At 44.6% G+C, this 12,251-nt stretch overlaps 1 long non-coding RNA gene across 1 annotated transcript in view; it reads right to left on the bottom strand.

Moving 5' to 3' along the window:
• LOC144785104 (uncharacterized) overlaps nucleotides 1-9,845 on the bottom strand; it is an 81,689-nt gene extending 71,844 nt beyond the window's left edge. Inside the window, exon 1 of the long non-coding RNA XR_013601760.1 lies at nucleotides 9,719-9,845. This is a non-coding gene — a long non-coding RNA (uncharacterized LOC144785104). The remainder of the gene's footprint in view (nucleotides 1-9,718) is intronic.
• Between the last annotated feature and the right edge of the window lie 2,406 nt (nucleotides 9,846-12,251).

The following is a 12,251-nucleotide window of genomic DNA, read 5'->3' as shown; positions in this document are numbered from 1 at the left end:
CATCACTCGTCGCCACCACAACATCACTCAGCGCCACCACAGCATCAATATGTGCAACCATTCAACAACAACTGGTTCAAATATGTTCTCTCAATGTTTCAAGCTTTATTACAAATGCCACAAAAAGCTGTTAATATTTTACTTCTGTTCTTGGATTTTCGTCACAATAAAATACACTGAACATAATCTTCATAATTTATTTACAAAAGTTTAAGCTATTGCCATTATAAATTACAATAACTTGTATTTCAGTATTAATTATTAAAAAAATTAAAAGCCATTGTTATTTGTAATATCAATACATGTAAGTCATGTAAATACAACACATATTGCATTACAAATGCTATAGGTGTCACATTTGCAAAAATTATAACTATTGGCATTGTAAATGACAAAGCTATCAATTTATCTATTTTAAAAAGCAACAAATAAATAAAATATTTGTCATTTACAAGACCAATAGCTCCAACTTTTCTAATGCGAGACCTATTGCATTTCCAATGCTTGTTTCATTTTATCTTTTTATTCACATTCAATCTCTCTCTCACCCTGCATGCTCCCCTCTGTTATCTTAACATTTTTATTACGTCATTATTTTAAAATTGTGTATGTATCGTATATGTTTGATACGCAAAAGCCAATTCATTGAAGGAAAATGAAAAGCAAATCCGAATTACTGTAGGTGAATTATACACTGCTGTCTTGTAGTAAGGAGGGTGAATTCCACTGTAATGAACCAAGTTATTGGCGGCTTTACCTCATGCTTCTTGAAGAGGTTGATTTTATTTTAAGTAGAATCTCTAAATAAGCCTTGTTCCTTAAAGGAGTTATGTGAAGTCTAAGGATTTTTCCTCCTGGTTATCTCCTCTTGTTTATTGTCCCCTTTTCCTTCTGTTACTTAGGCTGCCACTGGAGTTTTCCAGTTATGTTTTCTCGGGAGTAAATCTTTCAAATGAGCCAGTGACCGGCTGCATCAAAGCCTTTAGGGCTTATCCAGTGCTGATTTATGTCTGCATCACTGCAAGCATTCACCAACCTCCTCCACCAAACCAGGATGCTTCCTCCATAGAAACAATCCAACACACTCAAGTATTTGAACATAACTAAAGACAAAAATGTTAATAAGCTTGAGTTTTGCAAACACATCAACTGCATTGCAGAGCCACCATTCCGAAATAAACCTTGTAAACAATAGAACTAAAAAAACTCAGGCAGATTTACAAGTAACTGACGCATCTCTGCGTTAGACCAGAGATGTGTCAGTTTCCCTGCGCCTGCGTGCAAAACCCTTGTGTCACCATCGATGCATTGTATTTACAATACGGCACAACATGGCACAAGGATTGACAGATGCGTCAGAAATTCTGACGCATCTGTTGGAGCAAAAGTCAAGCATTGCTGGAGTTGTGTCGCAAGCACGACGCAACTCCAGCAATGCATGGGGAGGCCTATACTTATTGTGCTGTGTCACTCCTTACGCCTGCTCCAAGTAGGTGTAATGTTTTGATGCAGTGGCGTCCTAGAAGTGGCGCAGCGAAATCTTGTAGATATCGGGAGACAGCCATGACAACGCAGGCTTTACACCGCGCTGCCATTACGACGCTGCCATTACAACACAAGTCGTTACAACGACTTGCGCTGGATGGCGCTAGAGACTAAGGAATAGTAGATTTACTATTCCAACACCTTCCCTACTGTTGCGTAGGCTGGAGTTGGAATAATAAATCATACTATTCCAAAATCCAGCGCCTACAGATCAAGTCGTTGTAACGACTTGCGTTGTAATTGATGCGTCGTAATGGCAGCGCGGTGTAAAAGCCCGCGTTGTCATGACGTACATCCGTAGATATCACTGCTTCACTTCTAACAGGCTTTCGTCCACCCTGCATACATTATACCTGACACAGCTATAATATGGTGCAGAGTTTTACAACGTGACGCATCTCCCTAGATGCGTCACGTTGCAAATGGGCCACCATGTGGTGCATTGTTTACGCCGCCGCTGCGTCACAAAAAGTGTCGCAACGGCGGCGAAAATGTGACGCAAGGGGTTTGTAAAATCTGCACCTGCACCGGACTATCTATCCCTTTTAGTGTTCGGAGGTATTTTTTTCAGAAACAGGACTGCTGTTCCAACCTGTAATGGCTGGTGATGACGTCCCAGCCCGCCCTTGAATCCATTCCCATTGAGAAGGGTTTCCTCCCTAAAGGTGAATCATGAAGGGCATTTAACTAAACATTGATCGATTTTTCACTAACACTTGAGCCTATTCACCTTTTTAGGGCTCGGACTCCTTCCCAGTGTAAACTGGGAGGAGTTTGAGAACTAATGGTAAAGGAGAAAAAAAAAGAAGAAGAGGGCCTTGGAGAGAGAAATTCCAGACATTCCTTAGCGTTTTCTGTCATCTGGTCAGTGATTCGTCTTCCTTGTGTTTTCTTTGTAATAGGCTTGAAGTGATAGGGTAAATGTAGTTTTGTTCCGCCATTTTGAGGCATATTTCGTGCGTGCTCGCTTAGGGCTCGGACTCCTTCCCAGTGTAAACTGGGAGGAGTTTGAGAACTAATGTTAAAGGAGAAAAAAAAAGAAGAAGAGGGCCTTGGAGAGAGAAATTCCAGACATTCCTTAGCGTTTTCTGTCATCTGGTCAGTGATTCGTCTTCCTTGTGTTTTCTTTGTAATAGGCTTGAAGTGATAGGGTAAATGTAGTTTTGTTCCGCCATTTTGAGGCATATTTCGTGCGTGCTCGCGCAAAGAAGTACATTATTTATAATTAGGAGCTGTCAGGGTGGCCGTGTAATGCATTGCAGATGGTGCGCGCGCGTTCACCATCTAGCAGTGTGTTTGTCGGGCGCGCGTCCTCCTCACGTGCACACAGGCATATACGCCGTGTGCGGCTCCTTCCTGCCGGCCCGGGGAGCTGCTCTGCCGCTCTCTGCAGAGTACGGGCGACCGAGCGGCGAGCAGCATTGCCAAAAGAGGGAGCCCCAGAACCGAGGCCCACATCCGCAGGCCCATGAACGCCTTCATGGTGTGGGCCAAGGACGAGCGCAAGCGGCTGGCTCTACGGTTCCCGGATGTGCAGAACGCCGAGCTCAGCAAACTGCTAGGTAAGGCCCAGCGCCCAGAAGCTAAAATAGGCAACACTTAATAATAATGATTAATAAGACGAATTGCACTTTTTTTTCTCCAATTTTTGATTTATTCTGATTTCGATATTGCATTTGAAGCTAATTATGTTACTAACGCTGGCGGTGAGTTTCGAGGCTTCTGTTAAGTATGATGCATTTCGACCTCGTCTCCTCCTCAGACGCAGCATCACCCCCGTTCGTCCCCACTCACAGTTACGCTACTACGCATGTATTCTACTGAGGGGTGTTCTATATCACATTAATGTCAAGCCCTGGCCCTATGAGGTGACGTCCCCACTCTTGTGTGATTGAGGGCGGGTCGCGCATTCTTCTTGGGCCTCTCTGGACGTGTACGGAGGCCGGGCGGTGTGCAACAAGTCACTTCTGGTTACAACCGACCCGAGCCAGTCTTGGACTGTAGATGACCCCCACTCCCCTTGTTTAACCATAGCGCTCCGACGCACTGAGAGGCTAATCAAGGAATTATTGCTTTTATGGACTCTTTCCCTGTTTTTTTCTTAGTTTAAATCGGACTGTGCGTGTGTGCTGAATATTTGCAGATTGCTTTTTAGAAACTAAGTAGACACTCGCACAGAGCGACTTTTATGGGAAGCCCCGTCGCTATGTAGGCTTAAAAACTCCTAAATGGCGCGCAGATAATAGTTGATAAAAAGACACTCGCGTGTTCTGATTGTACGGTACATTTTTCCGTAGAAAATTCAATGTAAATGAAAAGTATGTACTGCCAGCTTTCTAGCTCGCTGCTTGTCTTTTGCCACCTCTGGAATTATAGTGGTTTCAGTGGGGTAACATTAGCACCTGCTTTACCGTGCACAGGCTCAAGTTTCGATACCTCACAGGGTGGTTGATCACGTATTTAACACACGATACAGTTTGAATGGATGAGTGAATCAACTAGTGAGCACCTGAAAATAAATAAATGCTTGAAGGAGTGAACAAAGCAGTGTGTAAACGAATGCATACTTTGTGCTTAACGCACCCAGTTAGGGCTTCGAGCGCTTTGGTGATCATGGTTAGACCAACGGAGGGACCGATTTAGAATTTAGACACTTGAGTTAAAGATGCTTTTTCAGGAACCCTTTGAATTGCATGAAAGGCACTTTTCAGAATGAGTATTCAGTTGGAGCAAAGTACACACTTTTAAAATGTTCAACTCTGCTGTGTACGAAAGTTTATGGATTTGCGTTTGCGTGCAGCTTCATGTGCACGCGCGCAAAATTAAAATAGTCTTGGAAATACAGGAAGGACATCACAGGCAGTAACGGTGCAATATTCTCACACTCACAAGGAGATCACTGGCAGTACACACCACATGAACACATTCCATAACACATAGCAACAATACATTGGCATTTACAATGCCATTAGCTCAAACTCAAATAAATCCGAGCCCGATTGCATTTCTAATGCTTGTTTTAGAAAGTTCATGAAAAGAGAATTGTTCAGGGATGCCTTCGATTAACTTCAGGTGACAGAAAATACCATCCAGCACCAGGTGGAGTAGGGTGTCATACGGCACGACCTTCCATGGAGCTCCTACGTGGAGGCTAGAGACACCATCACTTACATCTCCTCTCACAGCATCACTCACATCTCAACCCGGAGCTCTACTTACATCTCAGCTTCTATCTCCATTCATATCTTACTGTATATCCCCACATAAATCTCTATTCACACTTTCCACTCTCAGCTCCACTTAATTTGCTGCTCTTATTCCCACCTTAGCGCAAACAGAGCTAATGCCCAGTGCTTAATTTGAGCCGGTGGTTTCTGGTGCTCGGCACCGGCACTTAATTGTCAACACCAGCACTTATGACAGTCTGCCACATGGTGACACTGTCTGTATAGTTTAGACTTGAGCCCAATAACAGATGCTTATTAAATCAATTTACATGACAAATGACTAATACCTGCCACCCAAGCCATTCTTATAGCTTTGGGGCCAGCAATAGTATAAATTGTCACACTTGTAGCAGTGTGATCAGCCGCGGCCCGTGCAGGTAAGAGCAGTGGGGCCGGGTGGGGGGGGCGGGGGGTGGTATTTCAACAGACAACGATGAGGGAAAGTTAATTATGTATTTAATTTTCCCTCGTGGTCGTTTGTCGAATCCCCCCAACCCAGCCTCAGAGCTCTTACCTAAACGAGGCGCAGCTGAGTGTGATGGTTGGTAGTTGCATTAGTAGTGTCATTGGCAGCACTGGCAGGTGCAATGGCCTCCTGAAGAGGGCCCTGCCCCTTAGTTTTTGGGCAAATTAAGCACTGCTAATCCCAGGACCTCTCTCAACTTCCACCTCCACTTAAGACTCAAATGACAGCTCTACTCCCCTCATCCTTCTCATCCTTAATTATAAGTATTCTGGCATTGACTACAGCTCTTATTCTAATAGCACCCTCCCCAGATGATATGTAAATGAGTATCTCTGTACTGCTAAACTTGGAACAGAAGCAAGGTGCGAAAAGCAAGTACAAAGCATTTGGCTTTGCAACACCATTCATGGCTCGACTTACATCTCTTTTCACACCTCTTTTTTCAGCTCCATTGGCACTTCCAGACATTTATTAATGTCGGTAATTACATGTGGACTCAGACCTGCATTTACATCACCTCGCACAACTACACCCCATCAGCCCACCTTCACGCAGATCTCAACTCATACCTAGGCCTCGGTATGATTTGTGTTACGTCTGCGTAATATAATGTAATTTCCTGTATTATGGTTACGCGTATTACGCAAAATGCACAAACTGATGCAGTTGTACTGTGTTGCATAATTTCCTGTCCCTTCAAGGAAAAGTCAAATTATGGGAGCAGGGGAGCAACACGGACGAAGAGAGTGTGAGAGTCATGTTTCATCTAGTGGTAATTTTGTACCCCAAAATGAGACAGTGAGTCCTAAATGGTTGCTGAAAAATAGCGCTAAATGCCGGGCTTGTGGGTTGAATAATTTCAAATAATTGTTCTGGAACTTCTCATAATTACGCAAAGGGGGTTATGCAAATTTTGCACAGCCCTGCATAGGTATACTCACACAGGCTACACGCACCACATTCAGCAGCGACGTCACTCCCTTCCTATTTTTAGCCATGATTTTCTTTAATTTCGAACTATAAAATAACCAGGGGGCATATTAGCAAGAACCTCGTAAAAACCATCGCCGTTTTAGCGGCAGGAAACTACCGCTAAAACTGCGATAATGGGCTTGCTAATATGCGTTATAGAATTCCAATAGAAGCCCAGGTTAGATGTCCTGCGCAAATACATTGACCTGTGATTCTCTCCACGGGTCGCGAAACTTGGGTCAAACTAATACCTTTGCTGATTTCTGCCCCACCACCAGAGGCTGTCACGCCAACAGAGTGAGTTATAAGCCTGCCTCCAACAGCCTCTCTGTGTTTGGGGGACGCTCAGCCCAGTTCTTGCAGTGTTAACTGGCTCCTCGTCACTGTGGGGCACGAATGATACAGGTGAGGGTGGCACCTTGAGACAAGTTCAAGCAGCTGCTGTTTCTCGGCGTTATCTGCCCTGGAGGGCAGACCCTCTCACAGCCTACTTGTTTGCATGCAAAGGCAAAGCCTTGTTACTACATATTATACTGTCAGCACCTGCATATAAAAGTGTAGTGGTTCTTAACCTTTTGACTGCTGTGTACCACCACTTAATCCTTAGTGGATCCTGGGACCACCACTGAGCCATTATTGGAATCCTGGGGCCACCACTTAATCCTTAGTGGATCCTGGGACCACCACTGAGCCATTATTGGAATCTTGGGACCACCCTTACTCCTTAGTGGATCCTGGGACCACCACTGAGCCATTATTGGAATCCTAGGACCACCACTTAATCCTTAGTGGATCCTGAGACCACCACTGAGCCATTATTGGAATCCCGGGACCACCACTTAATCCTTAGTGGATCCTGGGACCACCACTGAGCCATTATTGGAATCCTGGGGCCACCACTTAATCCTTAGTGGATCCTGGGACCACCACTGAGCCATTATTGGAATCTTGGGACCACCCTTACTCCTTAGTGGATCCTGGGACCACCACTGAGCCATTATTGGAATCCTAGGACCAACACTTAATCCTTAGTGGATCCTGGGATCACCACTGAGCCATTATTGGAATCTTGGGACCATCCTTACTCCTTAGTGGATCCTGGGACCACCACTGAGCCATTATTGGAATCCTAGGACCACCACTTAATCCTTAGTGGATCCTGGGACCACCACTGGGCCATTATTGGAATCCTGGGACCACCACTTAATCCTTAGTGGATCCTGGGATCACCACTGAGCCATTATTGGAATCCTGGGACCACCCTTACTCCTTAGTGGATCCTGGGACCACCACTGAGCCATTATTGGAATCCTGGGACCACCACTTTATCCTTAGTGGATCCTGGGACCACCACTGAGTCATTATTGGAATCCTAGGACCACCACTTAATCCTTAGTGGATCCTGGGACCACCACTGAGCCATTATTGGAATCTTGGGACCACCCTTACTCCTTAGTGGATCCTGGGACCACCGCTGAGCCATTATTGGAATCCTAGGACCACCACTTACTCCTTAGTGGATCCTGGGACCACCACTGAGCCATATTGGAATCCTAGGACCACCACGTAATCCTTAGTGGATCCTGGGACCACCACTGAGCCATTATTGGAATCCTGGGACCACCACTTAATCCTTAGTGGATCCTGGGATCACCACTGAGCCATTATTGGCATCTTGGGACCACCCTTACTCCTTAGTGGATCATGGGACCACCACTGAGCCATTATTGGAATACTGGCACCACCACTTAATCCTTAGTGGATCCTGGGACCACCACTGAGCCATTATTGGAATTCTGGGACTGCCACTGTGCCAGTATTGGAATCCTGGGACCACCACTGAGCCATTATTGGAATCCTGGGACCGCCACTAAGCCATTATTGGAATCCTGGGTCCACCACTGAGCCATTTTTGGAATCCTGGGACCACCCTTAATCCTTAGTGGAATCCTGGGACCATAACTGAGCCATTTTTGGAATCCTGGGACCACCACTGTGCCATTATTGGAATCTTGCGACCGCCACTGTGCCATTATTGGAATCTTGGGACCACCACTGAGCCATTATTGGAATCCTGGGACCGCCACTGAGCCATTATTGGAATCCTGGGACCGCCACTGAGCCGTATTGGAATCCTGGGATCCAGCCTAAGCAATTTTGATGATTTGAACCACAAAACAATACACAAAAATACTGAAACCAGCGTTCTTCAAACAAATACACAAATTATGAAAATATTTTATGTAATTCACAGATCTAAAAAATTATTTTCATTGGAAGGTTGTAGCTTTTCTAAATGTGATTGAGGCCACCCAACATCCATGCTACATTCAGTTTGATGCATTTGCGATGCTCCCACAAATCAAAATGAGGACACCAACTTAATTTGTAGCCTCCAATTTAAGATTCGTTCAGATTTACAGAACGTTTTAAAAGATTTTAATTTACACTTTGCTTTTTTATGTACACCTTATTAATCTGTTAATATTATTTCATTTTCTAAGCAGTTGAGGATGCCGAGTAGGTTTCACAGACCCCCAGGCTTTCCAGGACCACAGGTTAAGAACCATATTTTAGTCACTGTTTAGTGTTTTTATCAATACTGCATTTTTCAGCTAACACATTATATCAAGCCATGCCTGGCTGATGTTACACCCCTGCATCCTCTGGAACCTGGGGGAAAGAGGTGTCATGTAAGAGTGAAGTAAAAACTTCAGCAAACCGTGATCACGTTATATTAACCTCAGGTAAAATTGACCTATTAGGACATCTTCCATAAATGTGGCACACACTGTCTTTGTTTCTTTGGCCTAGCCCAGGATACACCATCCAGTGTAGGTATTCCAAGTGTGACCACTTCAGAAATAGGTTTGTGTTCTGGAATAAGCACTTTGTAAATGTTCAGGATTTAAGACCATTTCTACATTGATCAAAAAGCCGTAATTTCTAATATGTATCTCTTTGCATGGTGGTTACATTGTTTTGTTCTAATTGCAATTAACTGTCACTCAAACAGCAGACCTGCCAACTAAAATGAAAATGTCACCATTTGAGGAGGGGGTGGGGTCTTGGAGGGAGTGGGGCCTCTGCCGAAAATTACATACAGGTCCTTTTTTCCCCCCCCCAACCCCACTCCTCTAAAAAAAAGAACAAAAGATTCTTGAGACTGGTGAGGATGTCCTGGGGTGTTTTCCCACTCCTTAGTGGATGTCGGTAATTCAAAGCCTGCAAAAACTTTCTGGAAATCCACTGTTTACTGTGGTTTTCAGCTCATTTTCCCTGCCACTGTGTGATATTGGCTCCTCACCAGGTGACCGTGTGAAGGGTGTCAATATCGTGTGTCAGTCACACTGCGGCACCCAGTGAGTTGGCAGGTCTGAAACAGTCACCCATGAATCACCATAATGACACATATGTACACTTTGAATATAGAAATGTCACACATAAGCAAACTGAAAACTTGGCAGCTATATCGTTGCATCACTAACAAGTACGAACAATGACTCACCACTGCTCTTCGCCCAGACGGATTTTACCCAGAAGCCATTGGGTTCACTTTCTGGTTAATTCATTTCACCCTGGAGTGTTCCCTTTCTTAGGTTGAAAACCACTGGGGGAAAAGGCAACCTCGGCTGACACCCCTTGAGAGGTGGCTGGAAGAAGAGGGTGCATGGAAGGGTGGAATGGGTTTGACTAGTCTCCACCAATCAGCGTTCTGCTTTTGGGCAGCGCGTGTCCGACCTCCTTATCAGCAGTGCTGACAACAGATTGACTTTGCATGATGTGTCGACTAGCAAACTTCAAGAGCAAGTTATCTGCTGGGAGAGGAAAGCAGCAGACTGCAGATAGCAGTTTGCTTTCCTTGGAGCTGGTTGGTGGGGCCTGGCCTTTGCATGATTCAGAATTGCAGGCTGGATCCTGCCAGGTGGCGCTGCTGAATGGGGTGGATGGAAATACAGATGTGCATACACGCTGTCCCTATGACTGAAAGCATCCTGTCTGTGTTCCCCAGTGTGGCATGACTCACATCCTGGGATTTGATGCTCACCGTAGGGTGGTTCTCAGACTGCGTTAGTTAGAATCCAGGCGGCCAAAGGGACCAGGTCCAAGGTGAGCTTGAGTCTGTGAAGAGATGTCTAGAGATGATCTTATCGCTTCCCTGTTTCCTTCCCAAACATGTATCCTATGACCAGGGTCACTGGAATTACGAGGCAGGGGAGGGCCAAATTAAGCGACAGAGTTGAGTAAATTATGCGGCAAGAAAAAACAAATTATACAATGGAATGCCGCACTTTTTTTTTACAGTATTACTTCATTATTTTGTACTTTTTAGGTGCACCTCATCAGTACCAATTTAACACCCAAATATAGCAATAAGCAACAGAAAGGTGACCAGTCAACCTTTGGAAAAAGCCTTCCGCTGCACGGCAACACGTGTTGCTGCTTTTTTAGTAACGTTTGACCAGTTTGAGCTAGAAACACATATTTCTTTGTTAAAATCTGCAGATTATGCAGCAGAAGCTGGATTATGTGGTAAATGCGGCAAATGTAAAAATTATGCCAACTATGCAAAAATCGCAGCAGTCACACAATCGCATAATTCCAGTGGCCCTGCTTATGGCCCTGAAACGAAGGGGACTTGATCAACACGTTTCTGTCAAAGAAAGGTCATGCATTGGAGGTCTTCACCTTTATGTGTCACTCCGCTTTATCGACAATTGGTGACATTTGAAGCTACCCAGTTAATTGAAAATTCATTAGTGAGGTCAACCTGAGCTTATAATACCAGGCTGGTAAGGGGCGGAATAAAAAAAAGTGTAAATCTACGGCTTAGTCTTACACCTACGAATTTCATAGGTTTACTCTTTTTTTTAAACTTAGAAATGCACAAAGAATACAGTTGAAAAGATTAAATTAGATTTTTCTAGCATTGCATCCATTTCTCCTAAAGCAACTTCTGTGGCTTGTCAGCAGGTTCGGTTTAGTGAAAATGTGCAATCACATTACTGTTACCTCCATTTTTTTCTCCACCTGGGAAATATTTGACCACAGGGTAAAATCCCTTCCCCATAACAGTGGTCTTCCAAAATGTTCATGTGGACCTACTACTTGTGTGCCAACCAAATGACATAGCAATATTTTTTAATAATTACAGTGTACATTTTAAATATTGAGAGATAGTTAATGCATTGTAGTGGGGCTTAAGGGCTTTTCCACAAATAAAGGAGCTGAACACTGATATTCAGTAATGCTTTTCAATTTCTCCAGTGCTTAATTTGAGCCGGTGTCTGCCAGGCTCAGAATCGGGGTTCCCTTTGGAGGTCTGAGAATTAAGTTACTTGCAGGTAGTGACAATGGTGCACAGACTGGCTGTTTACATAAAGCACGTTTTGCTGTTTGTAGATATTTGCATTCAAATACTGGTCTTTGAGTCCATCAGGCAGGCAGCAGGGTGGGTGTATCCTTTTTTGTGTTGTTGGCATTACAATGAAGAAAATCTTAGCTACTTTTGGTATGTGAATATACAGCAGCGTCAAATGAGGGGCTAAACTGCTTTCTTGGCCACAGTTCCACATGTGGCTGATTTTGTGCCCAGAAGCCGGAGAACTGTAGCACCTGCCAGCCGCCCATTGGCTGATTTCATTTGTGGAGGGCAAGCATCCCAACAGCAACTCACTACGTCAGAGTTCCAGGATGATCACGCCTCTGCTCCATTACTGATGGTCAAACCTCGACTGATCATTATCGCAAGCAGTGATTTGTTCTTCGTTCTCGTGGTCCAACTAGATGGGCCATCAGGGGCTGTCACAAGAATGCGGCAAGACGAAGGTTGCATTCCATGGTCAAGCAAACTTGAGCAACTCACCGAGAATCCTTCGCTAGTAATGCCACCCAAAGCCCTGATTACCGTGTCCTACAGGAGAAGGACACACACCTGCTCTCTGGAGTCCAACTACCAGTAAATTACCACAGATCCGCCCAAGGGTCAGCATGATCGCTGTAAAGGTTGCGTGTTCAAGTAGGTCAATAACACTTCAAGT

Source organism: Lissotriton helveticus, chromosome 10 (assembly GCF_964261635.1).
Source record: "Lissotriton helveticus chromosome 10, aLisHel1.1, whole genome shotgun sequence".
NCBI classification, from domain to species: Eukaryota; Metazoa; Chordata; class Amphibia; order Caudata; family Salamandridae; genus Lissotriton; species Lissotriton helveticus.
The sequence above is the reverse complement of the archived record's forward strand: the minus strand, read 5'-3'. Positions and strand labels throughout refer to the sequence as shown.